This window comes from Hyperolius riggenbachi, chromosome 10 (genome assembly GCF_040937935.1).
Source record: "Hyperolius riggenbachi isolate aHypRig1 chromosome 10, aHypRig1.pri, whole genome shotgun sequence".
Lineage (NCBI taxonomy): Eukaryota > Metazoa > Chordata > Amphibia > Anura > Hyperoliidae > Hyperolius > Hyperolius riggenbachi.
The window spans coordinates 16,314,290-16,335,721 of NC_090655.1; the positions used below are offsets into that span (position 1 = coordinate 16,314,290).

Sequence of the window (21,432 nt, forward strand, 5' to 3'; positions counted from 1 at the left end):
TTATACAAGTAGTTACCCTTTCGTGGAGTACATTGTTGACACCGACGAGTTTTATAAACAAGCCTGATTGCGCAGGTGGACACAACTCCACAAGGACACTCCCACCCCATGCCACACCTCCACCTACCCCATAACCCCTCCTGCCATACGCCATGCCTTAACCTGTTCCAGGCGTACTATGCCCCATGGCACACAGTTAGGTATTCACAGGCCCATTACAGGGTTCCATAAAAGTCACAAATGTCTTGGGGACAAAAACTGAGGAAAAAAATCTCACCAGAAGGGATACAGAAAGCATAAAATGCCAACAGAGCTTCTAATTTCATACTATCCAACATTAAATTTTTTTTCTTCAAGGAGTTGTGAATGATTCAATTTGTGGTACCTAAGCAGTTGGCGATCATAGAAGGTCAAGTGTAAAGCCTTTTTAGAGAAGCCTTTTTAGATACTTCATTATATTTTTTACATGCAAGTTACATTAGTATACAATTAAAATATTTTCTTGTGCTTTATAGGCAAATAAATACAGCTAAAATCCTATTCCACAAAGTTGACGGAATTGCACGTTATTGTACAAGTAGTTACCCTTTCGTGGAGTACATTGTTGACACAGACAGGTTTTATAGACGAGCCTGATTGCGCAGGTGGACGCAACTCCACAAGGATGTTCTCAAAAAAACAGAAAGCTCTTGTGTTTGAGATCTGTGCGCGGAGCCACGGGGAGCCGCATCTGTAAAATTATACAGGAAGCTTCCCTCAACAACTGATTCACCCTGACAGTTTTACTGGAGTATATGAAAATTAGTATTAAAGATGTGATATGTAGGCTCCCTTCCAAGAATTCCAATCTGGTTTCAATAAAATTGAGAGGCTGATTAGAACTGAAGATACCTCCTGGTTTTGCCTTTGGCTATTATGTGTTCATTCGTGAAATGACTGAATGCTGCAGCTCTTTTTAATATTCACCTTTTTTAGTTTATCTTCCGTCCCGGACACAGCGGAATGATTAAAATAGCACTGCCAACCCATGCCGATATTCCCTTTAATTTGAAGCAGCCCTTCCCCGAGAAGAAAAATGACTTTGCCTGTGAAGTCCATCCTGTCTTCTCATTCGCTTTCTCCATCGGCTTCTGGGCGCGCTACTCATTTGAAGGAGGCTGTATTATGTCTTACGAACGTACACTAAGGATGAGAAATTGATGTTTGCTAGTAAAGTGGGGCTCTACAGCTGAAGTAGTACTTTTATTTCTTGGTAAGTTGGTCATTGCGGTGACTTTAGGATGAGTTCCATTAAGCTTGGCGATCATGGAGTTGATTCACAAAACTTATCTTCCTTATTTTTCACTCCGACTGTAAGGGGAAAAAATTCACGTGCTAAATAAACAAGGAACAAAAATGTATGAGATAAGAGACACACCAGTCCATAGGCATTTAAAGAGAACCAGAGATGAAGCACCCTCATGTATTTTATTACATTTATCAGTGGGAACATGACAGTAAACACCTACCCTGCTTTTAGTTTCATTGTTATCTGCTTAATTAGTCTATTAGCAACTGTGATAAGAATGCACCGACTATTCAGTCGAGGTTTGACCTGGAATCATTATAGCTGAGTCACTCTTCTGTGTAGTCTTTTCAAGCCCAAGCCTTCCCCTCTCCTGGCTTAGATTTCATGCTTTGCATACTGAGAGCTGTGATGATATGGGAGAGGCTGCTGCTCCTGAGAGAGAAGCTCTGTGGCTGTAATATGATCCCTGTGTGCTCTGTGTGCACTAGATACTGATAATAACGGCAGTTTCATTCCTATGAGAGACACTTCCTACAGGCAGATATCATACCAAAATGAAAGCACATAGATGAAAGGCTGCATTTAGCCTAGATAGCAGCATAGTCTCATATAGCCTAGACAGCACATCCAGAACAACTGATAACCCGGAAGGAGAAGGGATATGAGCCGGTGGCCATATTTGATTTTTCCTGGAGCAATAATGGATAAAAAACACTAAAAAAGGCACACCAGAGCGGCAAAATTATCAGGTAGAGCATTTATTTTTTACAAGCTATAAACTGATATGTTTATTTTGTGTGCAACGTTCATCTCTGGTTCCCTTTAACTTTTTCTCCTGAGTTTTCTCCTTGGTGATATTTTCAAAATTGTCAATAAAATGCCATTTAAACCACAAGCAAGCAAACAAATACTCAAAATAATTTTGACAGTATTTTTTCACCTACTTTTTGGCACTGTTTCCATTGCAAAATCCTGAAACATTATTCTAAATCAAAGCTGAAAACTTGTCACCTGGGAGAAAACTTTGGAAAAAAAGTAAATTGCATATGGCCCCTTATTCAGTTAACTTTTTCTCCTAAATTCTTTTCCTACATGATATTTTCACACTTTATCAATAAAAAGCCCTTTAAAGCCAACAGCAAACAAGAAAATACTTTTGACAGACGGCAGTACTTTTTCACCTACTTTTCAGTACTTTTTAAATTGCAAAGTGCTGAAAAGTTATTTTAACACAGAAAATGAAAAAGTATCTCTTAGGAATAAAATCAGGAGAAAAAAGGCCCATATCCAATTCTCCTGAGTTTTCTCCAAGGAGATATTTTCGGACCTTATCAATAAAATACTTTTAAAGCTCCCAGTATCCCAGAAAATAGTCCAACCAAGTTTGATATTTCTTTTGTGCCTACTTGTTAGTACTTTTTCAATTGCTAGGCACTAAAACGTTTTTTTTTTTTTTTTTTTTTTTTTTAGAAAACAATGGCCTCAATTCACTTAGATTATGCTGGAGATAATTAGGCAAGAGAAAACGTACCACCACACATAGATCTTGCCTTATTAAGGTGTAGAGATAAGTTTTCACAGTTAGAGAGTTCTCTCTTCACCTCCTCGGTAGTTATTTTCACATGCAGCCTGTCTTTAACTTTAGAATTCTGGAGTTATTTTAAGGATTGAAGAGTTAACTTTAGAGATCTCACCTTAGCTTAAAGACAGAAGAGTTAACTTTAGGTTTGCCAGAGGTAAAATGTTTCCTGAATACTACATGCCTTATCACCATGGTGATAACTCTAGAAACGTTATTAAAGACAGGAGATAAGCTTAGTGAATTGAGGCCATTATCTCCTTGGAGAAAACGCAGGAGAAAAGGTTGATTGGATAAGGGCCAAAGTGAATTGAATAAGGGCCAAGAAGTGATTCATTATTTGCTAAAACAAGTAATGAGAGATAATATACAATATACATTTTGTGCAACATCCCCATTTCTTTTTATTTGTTTTAACCTACAGAGTTTAGCCCCACCCCCACCTGTTTTATCTCATGAATTATTTCTTCTTATCTGTTGGTCGCATGATTTATTTTACCTTATAGTTGAAGTTAAAAAACAAATAAGGTGTAATAATTCATGCGATACGTTTTGTGAATCAGACCCCATGTGTGGTGCTGCCTTCTGAATTTTAAATCCACTAAGTCAATGTAAGTCCATGGGGAACATTTACCCAGTAGTTGAGAGAACTATGGATGAACACCACAGCCTTCAGGCCATGCTACCTTTAAAGAGATACCGAAGCTTCTTAAAATTACACTTTTTATTCAATATTTACCTTCAGCACTTTCAGCTCTGCTAAAACGCGGCAGAAAGCTGTTTGCAAACCCCCCAAATGCCAGGCAAAAATCCACGACTTTCTTGGTCGTGTATTTTTTCTGCCCAGGGAGGCAGAGCTTTGAGCTGCAGCTCTGCCTCCATTCACGTCAATCCCCGCGGATTTCCGCCTTCTCCCACCCCTCTCAGTGAAGGAAGACTAAGAGGGGCGGGGAGAGGCGGCAATCAGCTGGGATTGATGCAAGTTGAGGCAGAGCTACAGCCCAAAGCTCTGCCTCTATGGGAAAGCGCTGGTGTAAATGAAGACTTCAAGACACATCACAAGTTCACCAAGAAGCAAAAAGTTCAATTTGTTTAAAGCAGAGTGACAGAGCCTTAGTAGCTCAGTTTCCTCTTGTTCTTTGTACAGAAGTGTTCTGCTGCTGATGTCTATTGTAGATGTTCTGACTTCACCTTATCTTCTGTTCCTCTATTTAGCAGACCTCCCTGACTTCTTTTACCTTTCTGTCCCTCTTTTGCCCATTCTGCAACTTTTTGCATACTACCACCTGCCCCAACCAGACTTTGAATTGGCAGAAACTGTGATACATGATTACCACTAAGACTCCTTTCTTGAATACTTTTTTTTTTTTTACCTTTTTCCCATGACTCAGCTCCCATGACTAATAGATGGGGCAAACAATCAGCATAGGATTCTTTCCTTGACCAAAATGCTTTCAGGATAAAAAGCCATGAGAGTCATTTAGACTTGAGGACACCATAGGATATCTGCAACCAGCAGAAACCAGCTTTAAATGGGTCCATGTAGCTTGGAAGCAGTCACAACCCCATAAGAAAAGGAAAATCAGCCTCCACTTCAAACTCAAATGAATTCTTCTGTATTAAATGAACAATTCACATATTTTCAATACAACCTGAATTTCTATGAATGCGCAAAGGGAATATAATCATAACAAGCCGTGACACTAGTAGTTTGATCAAAAAGCCTAGTTTACCTAGCCATTGACTTGCCATAGGATATGTTGGATAGCACTATAAAACTATTCATAAATCACTACCTGTCACCAAAATTGAAAGATTTTAAGAGCTAGAAACCATTTTCCTTCCCCCTGTGGCACATACCTGAGGAAGTAACCTTGTCTACGAAACATATTGTCAAGTGCGCAATAAACTTTGTCTTGGCTATTAAGCTAGCGTAATGAAAGTAATCCGTTTACTCAGAGGCATCTGCAGAAAGGATTATAAGAGGGAGCACACCACAAAAAATGGGCGTGGCCATCAATCACAACTTCCAGGAGCGGTAGGGCAAGCACAAGTGCAGTGCAGTAAGAGAGCCTAACTCACGGGTCACTTCTCGCACGTTGCTAAAGTTTGACCCCCCTTGTCCCTCCTGTGCACACCAATGCTTTTGCTTGCCTCTTTTTTTTTGCATATTTATCTATTCTACTTTATGGTCTTTTGGGTACTTCTTATAGTTTTAGCTTCTATATATTTTGGAGCATTTAAATTAATGTCTAGATAAGAATTTGCTAAATAAACCGTTGATTAAAAAATAATAATAATATGTCTGTATAGGAAAACATGTTGGTGTTCAGCCAGCTAAGATTTATCTTTCAGGAAGTACACATACTTTTTAAAAGAGGAAGACAAATGAGTCTGGAATGAGGTAAAAAGCGGAAGGTTATGTCAGGTTTATTATGCTGACAATATTTCATATTAAGTACTCCTGAACGGCAATCCGGGTGTTACAAAGACGGAATGGCAATACACAAATTTTCCATCTCTTTAAAACTGATTTCGGCTCTCATCTCTTTACCTGATACGGATAAGTCTGGGTCCTTTACAATGCAAAGTGAGCCTGCTGTTCTGTGGAAATGGATTAATAACGTTTCAAGGTCATGCAGATGACTGGCGAGGCCTACAGAACTTCACCAACCTAGAAAAGCCAAGCGATGTCTAGTTAACTGCTGGAAAGAGCTCCTCTCTATCTCTCGCTCAAGAACATCGATAACTCTTGTAACTTGTAAAAAAGGCTGGAAATCCAATATTTTTTTTCTTTTTGCTCCCACAGTGGCCAGATCAGAGGGAAGTTTCCTTTGTAAAGAAAAGAGCAGCTTATGTTTAGCATTAAAGGTAAAAATGACACTGAACTCTCAAAGACGATAATCTTTCCCCGAGGTACGGGAAGGGTACTTTCATGGAATCATTAGAAACCGTTCTCATGTAAAAGAAGTACACCTGTGTCCACAGCACATAATACAATTTGAATTTTTACACAAGTACTTCTGAGCCAACTTTCTTCCATTTAGAGTCAATGGGCTCGATTCACAAAGCGGTGATAACCCAGTTATCACGCCTAAAAGACTTTAGGCGTGATAACCATTGCACCACACTGGTGAAAAGCCCCTTATCACGCCTAAACTCAGTTTAGGCGTGATAAGTTTAGGCCTGATAATTGTAGGTGTGATAAGTTTAGGCGTGATAAGTTTAGATAAGTTTAGATCGTGCGCAAAGTCCTGTGCGCAAAGTAGCGCCATTAAACTCTATGCAACGTTTCACGCCCACCAGACTTTGCTAGCGCAAAATTTTTGATCAGCTGTGCACTGCGGTGCTAACCCAGTTGGTGCTTAAACTTATCACGCCTAAACTTATCATGCCTAAACTTATCACACCTAAACTTATCACACCTAAACGTATCACACCTAAACGTATCATACCTAAACTTATCATGCCTAAACTTATCACACCTAAACTTATCACACCTAAACTTATCATGCCTAAACTGAGTTTAGGCGTGATAAGGGGCTTTTCACCAGCGTGCTAACTGTTAGCACGCTTTTGTGAATCAAGCCCATAGTATCATCATTTTTTGGGTGCCTCCTGGTTGTTTTTGTGCACAGTATTGTTACTACCCTACACTAGCAGGGTATTCACCCTACAATTCAATACACTAGCAGGGTATTCACCCCACAATTTATTTGTAGGGTGACAATTTTTTTAGAGCAGTGACTAACACATTGTTCACAAAAGTCAAGTGGGGACGGTACCTCCTTACATGCCCAGACTAGTGGTTGCCTCGTAGAGCAACCCACACTTGTGAGTATATACGTTTCCACTTTATTGTCTTGCCCATTGTTTGGCATGATTACACCCGGTGTCCATGTGTTGTTTTTGTTTTCACCAGTACTGATCACCTAGTGAATTTTTTTGGCCATGATTGTCATGTATGTCCATGAAGAGGTCAGAAGTGGTATTGCCTTCACGGTACACATTGGGATGAAATAAATATGGAAACGAGTCATCTTGTCCACAGTTATGCTTGCTCTAAAACAGGGCTGGCTCTCTCACGAAGCAAGGTGAAACATTTGCATCAGGCGCATGGATTACAGGGGCAGCATTTTTGTACTGCGTTTACCTTCCTCAGGAGGAATGGAGTGGCTGAGGGTGAGCAGCTTGTCTGTCACAGCCAGCCAGCCAGAGTGTTATTGTGCTGAGCTGCAGAATGTCATGGGAGAACATTAACCACTTCACCACTGAGGGGTTTTTCCCCTTGAACACCAGAGCAATTTTCACCTTTCAGCGCTCCTTCCATTCATTCGTCTATAACTTTATTATTACTTATCGCAATGAAATGAACTGTTTTTTTTTTGCCACCAATTAGGCTTTCTTTAGGTGGGACATTATGCCAAGAATTATTTTATTCTAAATGTGTTTTAATGGGAAAATAGGAAAAAATGTGGGAAAAAATTATTATTTTTCAGTTTTTGGCCCCTATAGTTTTTAAATAATGCATGCTACTGTAATTAAAACCCATGAAATGTATTTGCCCATTTCTCCCGGTTATAAAACCGTTTAAATTATGTCCCTATCACAATGTTTGGCGTCAATATTTTATTTGGAAATAAAGGTGCATTTTTTTTAGTTTTGCATCCATCGCTAATTACAAGCCCATAGTTTATAAAGTAACAGTGTTATACCCTCTTGACATAAATATTTAAAAAGTTCAGTCCCTAAGGTAAGGTTATTGTATTTTTTTTTTTAATTACAAAAAAAAAAATTGGGGAGTGTGGGAGGTAATGAGTTAATTTATTGTGTAAAACTAATGTATTTGTATATGTAAAATGCTTCAGGGTGTAGTTTTACTATTTGGCCACAAGATGACTATATGACCACAGTGAGTTTATTTACATGCGACGCTTACAGGAAGCACTACGAGGCTGGGAAGATCACAATGATCGCGCTGTTTCTCAAAGAAGCAGCAGATCATTTCGGGGGCTTAGATCAACAAACGGGAAAAGATTTTCCTGTTCATTGATCTCCGGGCAAGTGGGCGGCGGCGTGCACGAGCGGTGGGAGCGCGCGCATGAGCGGCGGGAGCGCGGACAGCAGTGGTAGCGCGGAAGGTACGGATTTCTCTGTCCCTTGGTTTTTTAGGGGGGAAAAAAGGGACGGAGAAATTCGTACCGTGGGGGGTAAAGTGGTTAAATGAGTAAATTGTTGGGTGCTGTACAATCATTCCAAATGGGTGGTGGTTGGGGGGGGGGGGGCATCCACTCCTCACAAGTTTGCCTCAGGCAGCAAAAAGTCCAGAACCGGCCCTGCTCTGAAAGGAATCAAGTTCCTACGGGGTTAATTTTAACTAAAAAAAATAAACAACAACTGCAAAGTATTGATTGATACAATTGGTGGAATCTCTTACAATGCCATAGATATCATTTTACAGTCACATCTTATGGTTGCTTTACTATACTGAAGCTAGGTAATTCTGTTGATACTGCCAACAGGAAGCACCCTAATTTACCACCTCCAGGTAGTATGAGGATTACCTACACAATCTGCTCACAGTGTTCACAATTTGTAGATCCTCATACTACACGGTGGTGGTAAAATTGGTCAGCGATTGGCTAATTATAATTTAAAGAGAACCCAAGGTGGGTTTAAAGAATCCTATTAGCACACAGAGGCTGGGTCTTCATATAATGCCCAGCCTCTGTTACTATTATGTTCCCCCCCAGCTTCCCTCCCCCCGCACTCTGCTGCCCCCCCCCCCCCCAAGGAAACCACCGTGCTAGCGACACGCTGCGTAAGCTGCGCCTCTGTAAGCTGATTGGAGGGAAGGGACGCAGGCACGGGAGCAGCACTAAAGAGGAAGCGGGGGAGCGGCGGAGAGTGACAGTCTGCATGTAAACAGCCTGCTAGCGACACGCTGCGTAAGCTGCACCTTTGTAAGCTGATTGGAGGGAAGGGACGCAGGCGCGGGAGCAGCACTAAAGAGGAAGCGGGGGAGAGACGGAGAGTGACAGTCTGCATGTAAACAGCCTGCTAGCGACACACTGCGTAAGCTGCACCTTTGTAAGCTGATTGGAGGGAAGGGACGCAGGCACGGGAGCAGCACTAAAGAGGAAGCGGGGGAGAGGCGGAGAGTGACAGTCTGCATGTAAACAGCCTGCTAGCGACACGCTGCGTAAGCTGCGCCTCTTTAAGCTGATTGGAGGGAAGGGATGCAGGCGCGGGAGCAGCACTAAAGAGGAAGCAGGGGAGAAGCGGAGAGTGACAGTCTGCATGTAAACAGCCTGCTAGCGACACGCTGCATGTCGCTAACACGGCGGTTTGATTTATGGGGGACAGCAGAGCACAGGGGGCCTGGGGGAGGGGGAGCTGCAGACAGCTTCAAAAGTTTATGATTATTTATTCCTGTGATACAATGACGGCAGCCATGTTCTGCCACATTGTCACAGGCTGAGGGCTGGAGATGCTATCAGCTTGCCTGTGTGTAAATTCAGTCCCCTCTCCTCCTCCCTCCTCCCCTCTGCCTCTGAAATCTCTGGCTAATAACGTCCTCCTCCTCCTGCCCAGACTGAGCTCCCATAAGCCCTTGCTACAATGCCAAGGCACTGTGAAAAAGCTGTGGGCGAGGCTTGTTTAGTTTATAGGGAATTAGAGTATTAAAACAAAACAAAAGTATTTGGCTCGAGGAATGCCCTATAAACTATATGAAAGGAACACAATTATGCAATGAGTAAAAGTTTATTTCAGATCCACTTTAAGTCAAACATCTCATCTGCACGCTTATTCAGGGGCTATGACTAAAAATATTAGAGGCAGAAGATCAGCAGAACAGCCAATCAATGTGCATGGTTTAAATGGAAACAAATATGTCAGCTTCCATATCCTTCTCAGGTCAGTTATCCATTAAAGTGGACCTAAACTTCCTCTCTGCTCTAAAAGATAAGCAACAGCATAATAACCTTTAAAGAAAAAAATCTTTGTTACAGTTGATAGAAATCCTGCAATAAATATACAGTGTGTCTACTTCATACTTTTATGGAAGCAGATATATTATCATCCTATGTTTACAAATAAGCTGCTCTGCTGAGGCAGCCAGCTGATACGTCTGAGAGATCAAATTACAGATGTGATTGGTCACAGATGAAATGAAATTAGACAGGCTAAGCTCTCTAAATACATACAGGGTGCATTTCTCTATGTTTTTATTCTGTCCTGTGCAAGAGTTCAGGTCCACTTTAAATATACGTAGGCTCTAGAGGGGGTTGGGGGAGGGATCTAAAAAAAGCAGAATCTTAACCGCCCACACCCCCCTCCCCCCAGTCATTCCCAATAGATCAATTCATTCTATTTCTATCTATCACACCCACCTCTGCAAATTCCCTCTTCCTTACAGACCTAAAATATTCAGGAAAAGAAACCTATTAAAACCTCAAATGTTAATTTCTTAAATCATTTCCATAAACAAAGGGGAAAAAAAACTAAAACAAAAAACAAACAAAAAAAACCTGCTTTTCTCAGCAGGCAATTAAACGAGTGTATCTCATCTTGTCGTCACGTCTTTGGTTCATCCACAGTAAACACGGCTAACTACCAAGTCATAAAACACATCAGCTGGGTTCATTACTTTTGAACATCTTTCCAAACGCGCAGTAAAATAAAAGGCAGCTGCCATTTTAAAATCTTATTATTATCAAGGGCCGGCTCCTTCTGCAGCACCTGCTTAGCGGCAATCTGCTAGCAAAGAGGCTCTAACCTTTTTTTTTTCTCGCCTACACATATATTTTCTTTAAAATTTTACATCTCTGACAGTTTAAAGTCTTTTTGTTTTGTTTTTTTGTTTTGTTTTTGTTTTATTTTTGAGACGTCTTGTCTTAGGTGAGTCTCCTCTCCTCTGCTGTCCTTCGATGGCAGAGCGAGGGTCTCGGATTCACCTGTGATGCCTGCCTGACAGCTTCGCCACACACATCAGGCCCTGCCAAATGCTCTGCCATTAATTTATGATTTAAAGTAATTAACTTTTGCTGATTAAAGTAATTATTTCGAGTGCATTGCACTCAAGCCCAAATGATGCACGCGGCCCCCTCTCTCCAGTTTGAGATAGCAGCATGCCAAGTGCTTAAAATCTGCACCAGGGAGCATGTAGCGGCTTCTGCCAGTCACACAGATATGCCATGTTTATGGCTGGCTTGTACTAACTGCTCTTTTTAATACTGAACGCTGGCAGAACGTTGACACAGTGTGAAACCTTCATCCGGTAAACAAGAGCAAGCTTCAATCCGGTGACACCGATGACAGGGCAGTACGCTTGAAATGAATCTTGCCTCTAGGCTTCTGGAGGTGGTGTTTTTTTTTCTAACTGCAATATATTCTGTTCTTAGTTTGATGGGGACAAAATATGCAGCTTTATCCAGGCCCCTGCCCTAGAGCTGCGTCCTGTCATCTGTATATTCTTTCATGATGAAGATACAAAACGTGGCGGCAAGAAGAATGCATTTCCTGCCGGTGTATCCGTTGGTATGACGCAGATTTCTTAAAGTGGGACTCCTCCTGACAGCCATTCGAAGTTGGATCTTAAGGAGGAACTTCAGCCTAAGCAAACATACTGTCATTAAGTTACATTAGTTATGTTAATTAAAATACGTAGGTAATATAATCTCTTACCCACCCTGTTTTAAAAGAACAGGCAAATGTTTGTGATTTCATGAAGGCAGCCATCTTTTTGGTTGAAAGGAGGTGACAGGGAGCATGAGGCACAGTTCCAACTGTCCTGCGTCCTGATCACCCGTCCCAGCTGCTAGACAATGAGAACAACAACATCAGAAATCCCATCATGCTTTGCACAGCATCAGGGGGAAAATGCCCGGGCAGTTTTCTTTGATGGGGCGGAGCTAAGTTCTGATGCTGGGAAACAGTTAAAGAAACACAAAGCCTTTTCAGTGCTGCTGAGTAGATTTTTAGTCTGGAGGTTAACTTTAACTTTAGGTTTGCCTGAGGTAAAATGTTTCCTGAATACTTCATGCATTATCACCATAGTGATAACTCTAGAAACGTTATTAAAGACAGGAGATAAGATTAGTGAATTGAGGCAGATGTCCTCAAATACATTGAAATCAATGGGCATCACATATTTTATCTTCAAGAAAGCTTATTTTTGTGAAAATGTGTAACTTGCAAAAATCCATTTTATTTATGTGAAGATTCTGAGTCAGGCAAAAATGTGAATCTCAGTGTGAATATGACTTCGTCATATGACTATCATGAAAATAAAAATAATTTATTTTTTTTTAGCAACTGGGAGGGGTGATCAGGACAGTTGGAATTGTGTCTCATGCTCCCTGTCACCTCCTTTCAACTGAAAAGATGGCTGCCCTCATGAAATCACAAACATTTGCCTGTTCTTTTAAAACAGGGTGGGTAAGAGATTATATTACTTATCTATTTTAATTAACATAACTAATGTAACTTAAGGACAGTATATTTGTTTAGGTTGAAGTTCCTCTTTAACTCTTCTGTCTTTAAGTTAAGGCGAGATCTCTAAAGTTAACTCATCAATCCTTAAACACTTAAGCCCACAGGGTTGTTTGTTGTTTGCATCTGAGCAACTTTCACCTCCCATTCATTTGCCAATAACTGTATCACTACTCGTCATCACAATTAATTGATATATATCTTGTTTTTTTCCACCACCAATTAGGCTTTCTTTGGGTGGTACATTTTGCTAACAATTATTTTATTCTAAATCCATTTTAACAGGAATATTAAGAAAGAAATTGAAAAAATTCATTATTTTTCAGTTTTTGGCCAGCATAGTTTGAAATGAATACATGTTACTGTAATTAAAACCCATGTATTTTATTTGCCTATTTGTCCCGCTTATAACACCATTTAAATTATGTCCCTATTACAATGTATGGGCGCCGATATTTTATTTGGAAATAAAGGTGCATTTTTTCAATTTGCGTCCATCACTACTTACAAGCCCATAATTTAAAAAAGTATATTAATATATTCCTTTGACATGCATATTTAAAAAGTTCAGACCCTTAGGTAACTATTTATGTTTTTTTTATTGTAATTTTTATTTTTTAATTAAAAATTTTATTTGGGTAATTTTTGGTGTGGGGAAGTAAACAGCTAATTTTTAAATGTAATTTAATGTATTTATTTATTAAAAAATGTATGTGGGTGCAGTTTACTATTTGGCCACAAGATGGCCACAGTCAAAAAAGTCCTGGAAGTGTGTGCGATGATGCTTCCAGGAACTAGAATGAAGACAGGGAACTTTTTTTTGCAGAAATACCACAGTCTCTGATGAGAGACCGTCAGTTTTTCTGTGGGGGACTTAGATCGGTGAATGGGTAGTATATTCCTATTCACTGATCGGGGGGCTGTTAATTAACTGCATGTGAAAATAACTACAGAGGAAGTAACTAATGGTACATACACATGTCAAATTTTTCCAAATGACCGGTTGTTTGGACGTCTGAATGACCTGATGTTTGGACGCCAAATCGGGCGTGTGTACAAACGGTCGTTCAGCTGATAAGACTGGATTTGACCGATCCGCCAAGCGGATCCTTCAAAACCAGCGTTATTAGCTGAACAACCGTTTGTACACATACCCGATTTGACGTCCAAACGACCAGTCATTCAGACATCCAAAAGACCCTTCCTTTGGAAAAATCCGACGTGTGTGCGCACCTTTACGGACTGAAGAGATAAGATAACTCGCTCACTGTGAAAACTTTTCTCTACACCTTAATAAGGCAAGATCGATGTGTGGTGGTAAGTTTTCTCTTGCCTTATTATCTCCAGCATGATCTTAGTGAATTGAGGCCAATGTGTTTTCTTTTGCCCATATATTTATGCAAATATTCTTCTCGCGATAACTATGTGGTGAGACCACTTCATGTTGTTATTATGACCGTGTCAGTGGCAAGCTGAATGGACTTTTAATGCGATTTATGCAGCACACATGTGACAATGTAACTTTGACCCTACTAATATGACAAGCCTAACCCAGGAAACTGTTTAGGAATACATATTGTTTGAGGAACATTTTGGTAATATGGACAACATTTCAGAGCCATCATTATAGAATACATATTGAGGAGATGGACAATAGCCCAATCTGTGATACTGGATATGGTTGGGATCCTCCTTATTGAACTATTTCAGACTGTTTGTCTGCAGGCCTCAGACAGGGTTATTGTATATGGTGATTATATATTGCAATCCATTTATACAGTGCGCACTGTGAGGACATTACTTGGTTCACCCTATTCACCGATTTTTATATTATGATTTTCAGAATGTTTGCAATAAAGGTTATGTTTTAACTACAATAGCCAATGTTGTGTGATATTCCATACTGTTTGGATTATATCCCAGTAGTTTTCTGGGTTGACTAGTAGCTATGGATGTCTCTCAAAGCAAGGAAAGCATATAAGCCCCCATTAAACGCAGATATCGAATTTGCCATAACTACTTTCTGTAGCAGTGCATTCCACGTCTTAATCACTCTTACTGTAAAGAACCCGTTCCTAAATAAATGGCTAAAACATTTTTCCTCCATGCGCAGATCATGTCCTCTAGTCCTTTGTAATAGCCTAGGGACAAAAAGCTCATCCGCCAAGCTTTTACTGTATATTGCCCTGTGACGTATTTATACATGTTAATTAGATCCCCTTTTCTCCACACCAAATAAACCCAGTTTATCTAACCTTTCTTGGTGAGACCTTCCATCCCTCGTATCAATGTCGTTGCTCATCTCTGCACCTGCTCTAAAACAGCAATATCTTTCCTGTAATGTGGTGCCCAGAACTGAATTCCATATTCCAGATGTGGCCTTACTGGAGAGTTAAACAGGGGCAATATTATGCTAGCATCTCTGGTTTTTATTTCCCTTTTAATGGACCCCAAAATTTGATTTGCTTTAGCTGCAGCGGCTTGGCATTGAGTACGATTATTTATCATATTGTCAAGTTTGATGTCCCCATCTGTATCCCGTTATTTTGGTATGGTGCTAGACCATTGGTACGACCAAAATGCATGACTTTATCTTTTTCAACATTGAATTTAATCTGCCATTTATGAGCCCATAAAGCCACCCTATCCAGATCCTGTTGCAGTATGTCACTATCCTCCTGAGACTTGAGGAATCTGCACAATTTTGTATCATCTCCAAAATAGCAACATTGCTTTCCACTGCATCTACTAGGTCATTAATAAATAAATTGAAGAGCACTGGACCCAGAACAGACCCCTGTGGGACCCCACTGCTAACAGACACCCATTTTGAATAAGATCCATTGACCACAACTCTTTGTTTTCTGTCCATTAGCCAGTTCCCTATCCATGCACACAAACTCTTCCCCAGTCCTTGCATCCTCAACTTTTGCACCAGACGTTTGTGGGGAACAGTGTCGAAGGCCTTTGCAAAGTCCAAGTATATCACATCTACAGCATTCCCAATATCCATATTAGCGTTCACTACCTCATAAAAGCTGAGCATGTTAGTCAAACAGGACCTGTCTTTAGTAAACCCATGTTGATGCTGAGAAATAAGATTATTTTCTACTATGAAGTCATGTATAGTATCTCTTAGTAACCCCTCAAATAGTTTGCACACAACTGACCTTAAGTTTACAGGTCTATAATTTCCCGGATATTATGTTTTTTGCCCTTCTTACATAATGGGAAAACGTGGGTTGTATGCCAATCTATTGGAACTCTGCCAGTAAGGAACACACAGAGAATACAGGAAATCACAAAACCATAAAGATCATTGCAGCACTTTACATTTTGCAGTGACATCTTGTGGTTGCTTTACTATGCTGCAGTTTAACTAATAATGTTGTTACTACCAACAATACCCAAATGGGGCACTTTTTTCCTACAGGTTTCCTTTAAGTGCTACTCACATGAGGCATTCATCTTACAGTGTATACTTGATTTAAGGTCCATCACATGTACAGAGATTCATGGCAGCAATATCGTTCCTGAGCTAAATTGTTAAAATCATATGAAGAAACATCTGTTGTGGGGTTAATGATTAATGACATGACAACAAAAGAGATTCCATTGTAATGGGATCAGTGAATAATGGCGCACAGCACCTATGCATAAAAATGGCGCCGCATTCAAAAGATACACTTATCGCTATTTATCGTTAGTACTGCATAATAATGGCGCACAGGGAAAAAAGAAGAAAAACGGCAGACACTAACGTTATTTAACAATAGTGGCACACAGTAACGGTATTTATCAATAGTGGCACACACTAACGTTATTTACCAATAGCACCCTACATAAGCCAAACTGCAGACGTTATTTAACTGAAAAACGGGGAATGGATTTAATGTAACACTGTCAAGGTTAGGGTTAGGCACCACTGGGGGGGTCTTAGGGTTAGGCACCATCAGGGGGGTCTTAGGGTTAGGCACCACCAGGGGGGTCTTAGGGTTAGGCACCACCAGGGGGTCTTAGGGTTAGGCACCACCAGGGGGGTGGTTAGGATTAGGCACCATCAGGGGGGTCTTAGGGTTAGGCACCACTAGGGGGGTCTTAGGGTTAGGCACCACCAGGGGGGTCTTAGGGTTAGGCACCACTAGGGGGGTCTTAGGGTTAGGCACCACCAGGGGGGTCTTAGGGTTAGGCACCACCAGGGGAGTTTAGGGGTTAGGGATAGGTACAGAGAGGGTTCTGTGTGTTAACAGTAAATAACAATAAGGCTTTAACGCTAAATAACAATAAGGCTTTAACGTTAAATAGCGATAAGCGTCAAACGGATTAGCGGCAACACCGTGCGCCATTATTCGCAGGCGCCATTTTCAGATGGATGCATTGTAATAATTAATGTAAACATAAAAACTAGTAGCAGGGTGGACTCCTTCACCTACTTGGTAACTGTGGTAACCAAATTAGGAAGAACCAAAGAAAATAACAACAACATAAAAAAACATAGCAAATCAAATGTTTTTTTTTAACTCTCTGATTTGAAAAAATAAAGAAACACCTTCAAGATTCCAAGATTAATCTCGGGAATCTGTCTTTTTACATTCACATGAATCGTTACCAAGAATAGCAGCTCCCAATTACACACATTCATAAACGGAAGTCTCTGTAGAACTCTAGGTGTAAGAAGGCCAGATAGTATAACTGATAAAGATTTGTTGCAAGTGACAAATCAACAGACCATAGAACCCGAGACTAAAATTAGGAAATAGAATTGGATATAGGAGATCCTCTACGCAAACAAGAGGAAGCCATTGATAATACAGCCCTGGATTGGAACCCCCAAGGTTCTTGAGAAGACAGACAGCCAAAGATGACTTGGAAAAGAAGTGTAGAGAAAGAAGCCAAGAGTGATGGGAAATTCTGGAGAGAAGTCAAGGCTTCTAGACAGACAAATATGGAGGACATTTCCAAGTTTTCAACTTCCCTAGGATACAGTCTTTACAACAACAAGAAATAAATCAAGCATGTCAACTTGTCTGTTGTAAACCTCTAGCACAGCTTCTGCTAGTCATGTTGTTAATCCCTTTAATCCCATTGCTTATGTTCTCTCACATCTTCTCTTTCCCTGCGGTGACCTCTATTGGTCAGGGGTAGTGTTGGGCGAACACCTGGATGTTAGGGTTCGGGAAAGTTCGCCGAACATGGCCGCAATGTTCGGCATGTTCGGGCCGAACCCCGAACTCCCCGAACATCCCGCTTTTGGGGGCCCTATGGGGTCGCAGGCATAAGGGGGGAGCATGCCCCGATCGCGGGGGGGGGGGGGGGGTCGGAAATTCCCCCCACCCCCTCCGCTAGCGCTCCCCCCTCTGCCCGCTTCCCCATACAAAAGTTTCAGGAAGTACCGGTACTACTGCTGAACCGCCCGCTGCCCGGCCTCCCTCAACGCGTCACTCTCCGGACTCCTCCTCCTCAGTCACTCACTTCACAGTGCCGCCCACTGCCAGCCACCCACTACCACCGGACCGGTACTTCCTGAAACTTTTGTATGGGGAAGTGGGCAGAGGGGGAGCGCTAGCGGAGGGGGTGGGGGGAATTTCCGACCCTCCCCGCGATCGGGGCATGCTCCCCCCTTATGCCTGCGACCCCACAGGGGGGCAGTATTCGGCCGAACAGGGCCCTGTTCGGCCGAACAGGGGCCCTGTTCGGCGGCCATTTAGTAGTTCGGGGTGAACCCGAACTTAAAAGGCCGAACACCATCAGGTGTTCGGCCGAACGCGAACATCACCCGAACAGGGTGATGTTCTGCAGAACCCGAACAGTGGCGAACACTGTTCGCCCAACACTAGTCAGGGGTTCATCTGTTAGGGGACATACAACAAGTAAGGCTACCATAACAGCTCATCACAGTGACTCCTCCCACCCATAACAAGTGTGGCCACAACACCTGCTCTGAAAAGAAGGTCTGGTGAGAGGGGGTATGAAGTTGATGCCCTTCATGGCAGGGATGAGCAGAAACTACGCCAGTGCGAATTTACGCATCATAGTTCGCATCTACGCATCGTAGTTCGTAGGTGAAGTTTTAAAACTACGCTTACGCATTTACGCATAGCGAAGTACTGCTACGTGTAGCTTACGCCCACTATGCGTAGCTAACATGTGTATTGCGTAGTGAACTACGAATGCGTTACTTGCGTCTAATTTTCCGCGTGCGATTGTATGCTTACAAATTTACGCGTTGGAAAAGGGAATGTACGCATAGAAGAGTTCCCGTTATAACCAGTTAAAGAGGAATTAATGTGGCTTAATGTGGCTTAAGCATTCGCATACACTACGCTTCACACTACGCGTAATTGCGTATTTTAGCGCATAGTCTACGAAATGCATACAAAGTGAATATTTGATTTAGAAGCCGTAGTTTGGCGAAGCGTAATTGCGTAAAACTATGCGTAGTTCCAGCGTAGCGAAGTTGGCTGACTACGACCATCCCTGCTTCATGGCCCTGGGCCCTCCTATGTCTGCCTGCAATAATTATCAAGTGCCTGTAAATTTCATCTGCCTTATTTGACAAATGATGTATCCCTCCCTGTCATTAGTTTAAAGGCCACTGGATAACTTTAGTGGAACCTGAGCAGGGCCGGGCCGAGGCATAGGCTGGAGAGGCTCAAGCCTCAGGGCGCAGTGTAAGAGGGGTCGCAGAATTCATTCAGCTGTCATTCCTAATTGTGTTTGAAGCAGAAAGAAATAAGAAAAGGGGATACATGGCAGTGACTGCAAGCCAGATAACTACATATTAAGGTGTTGGGGAGGTTGTGGGCCCTGTGGCGCCTCTTAGTCTAATAGCAATCAGTGTGTGACAGCTGGGGTGGGAGGGATGGAGGGGCGCACTTTGAGGTCTCAGCCTTGGGTGCTGGAGGACCTTGTCCCAGCTCTGAACCTGAGGGAGAAGTTGGGTGGGAATTTTTGTACTATTAAGACTTGACTGAGATTTGGCCTTCTCTGCTACGCAGACCTTCAGCCTTCTCTCCTCCTTGTCCTACTCTTTTGACTGAGCCTCTTGTTTCATGGACACGTTTCCATGACCACCACCAGCATGTAGTCCTCATAAATGCAGTCTGCTGTAAATCAGCATTTAAAAATTGAGTGTATATATTAATATTACCAAATTGGTGTCTTCTGGGTACAGTCAGCTGTGTGAAAGGGAATGGAAGCTCAGGATTATGGGAATTGAAAGACAGGTGAGTGGACAAATAACTTTAGTAATGAAGGGAGGGGAGTATGAATTGTAGGATAGATTAGGAGCAGGGCTGGTGCTGCCATTAAGGCAAAGGGGGCAATTGCCACAGGGCCCCTAACCACTGCCTGGGCTCCCTCCACCTTGTTGAACTTCCTAGGTGGTCTCCCTTGTCGGCTCATGAGTCCATGGAGGCCTCTGCATTATGTATGGCTGCATTGTGATAGACTAGCTCACCTGTACCGCCGCCCTGCTTCGTCCATGCTCTGTCTACATCCTTGCTACCTCTTTGTGACCCAAAAGCAGGTAATTTTACATAACATGCAACGCATGGAGAAGAGATAGACAGCGGGACTGAAGACAGAGCATGGACAGAGAAGCACGGTGGGACAGGTGAGTTAATACAATTTGGCCACGCATTGTACAAGGGTCCATGCTACAATGTGGAAAAGCGAGCGACTTTTTAAAAGTTGAACTAAGCTCAATGATTTGCACACCTGCACAGCAAAAACTTTATATATTTGGAAAAAAAATTAGAATTTTGTAGTTATTATTACTACTATCAGCAGCCCCTGAATTTTGACCAGCTCAGACTTAAAGGGTAACCGAAATGAGAAGGATATACTATATTTATTTTGACATCCTTATTTTCTTTTAATCTATATTGATGATCGTAATGTTCTAATTACAATTATGTAAAATTTGTGTAAAATTTTGCAATTACGGCCATATGTAATTAGGATTGATAAATTCATTCGTTTTTGTATTATCCATTCTTAATTTCACGTAATTGCATGAAAGTCCGTGTAATTTCTTGCCAACTTTATCAGTTAATAGCAAAGTTCCCATATTTGCTATTGCCAAAATTGCTACATATATTAACCTCTTAAAGGATACCCTAAGTGACATGTGACATGATGAGATAGGCACGTGTATGTACAGGGCCTAGCACACAAATAACTATGCTGTGTTCCTTTTGTTCTTTCTCTGCCTTGAAAGAGTTAAATATCAGGTATGTAAGTGGCTGACTCAGTCCTGACTCAGACAGGAAGTGACTACAGTGTGACCCTCACTGTTAAGAAATTCCCCTTTTTATCTCTTTCTTGCTCTCAGAAGCCATTTTCTACTAGGAAAGTGTTTTATAGTTGAAATTTCTTATCAGTGAGGGTCACACTGTAGTCACTTCCTGTCTGAGTCAGGACTGAGTCAGCCACTTACATACCTGATATTTAATCTGACCTCCTTTTCCTGCCATCAACAGAGCTTTCTGTTGGTGGCATCTGATTGCTGCTGCGATTACATTAAAAAATAATAATAATTTAAAACATTTTTTTTATTTAATTTTTTAATTCTCCTCCCTCCAAGATCCAGCACAAGGATCACCTCTCACAGGCATCAGCCTATGAGAGGGATCCGCTTATGAGCTACTCCAGGGGACAGCCAAGTGACAGGGCTGTAGCCAGTACAGCACTGAGCTAGATCACAGTGCTGTACAAATAGTAAACAGATGTTTCTTTGTTTCTAAGAGCCTGCCAGCAGCAATTGCGGGCTGGCAGGCTCATCATGGACCCCCACAATGTTTGTTTACGGGAGCTTGCGCTGTGCCTTCCACTGCACTATTTGTCGCTCTCAAAGGAAGTGGGCAGATTTTGACGGCATAGACACGCCCAACATCGTCCCCAGAGCCCATATAACCTGGATTAGTGGGAACTTGCCCTCCAGCCTCCATAGAAGCAATAAACAGTGCAAAATGGCCATCAGGCGAGCAGTGCCCTGCACCCACCGCTACTACCACACCTTTGAGCACCGGTATGTCTATGCACGCTGCACCGATGTAATATACCTACT

At 41.8% G+C, this 21,432-nt stretch overlaps 1 long non-coding RNA gene across 1 annotated transcript in view; it reads right to left on the minus strand.

The window, feature by feature from the left end:
- Positions 1-1,215: 1,215 nt before the first annotated feature.
- Positions 1,216-21,432, minus strand: part of LOC137535805 (uncharacterized) — a 75,257-nt gene continuing 55,040 nt past the window's right edge. The window contains exons 2-3 of the long non-coding RNA XR_011024475.1: positions 5,422-5,699; positions 1,216-1,350 (exon numbers count right to left, since the gene is read on the minus strand). This is a non-coding gene — a long non-coding RNA (uncharacterized lncRNA). The remainder of the gene's footprint in view (positions 1,351-5,421; positions 5,700-21,432) is intronic.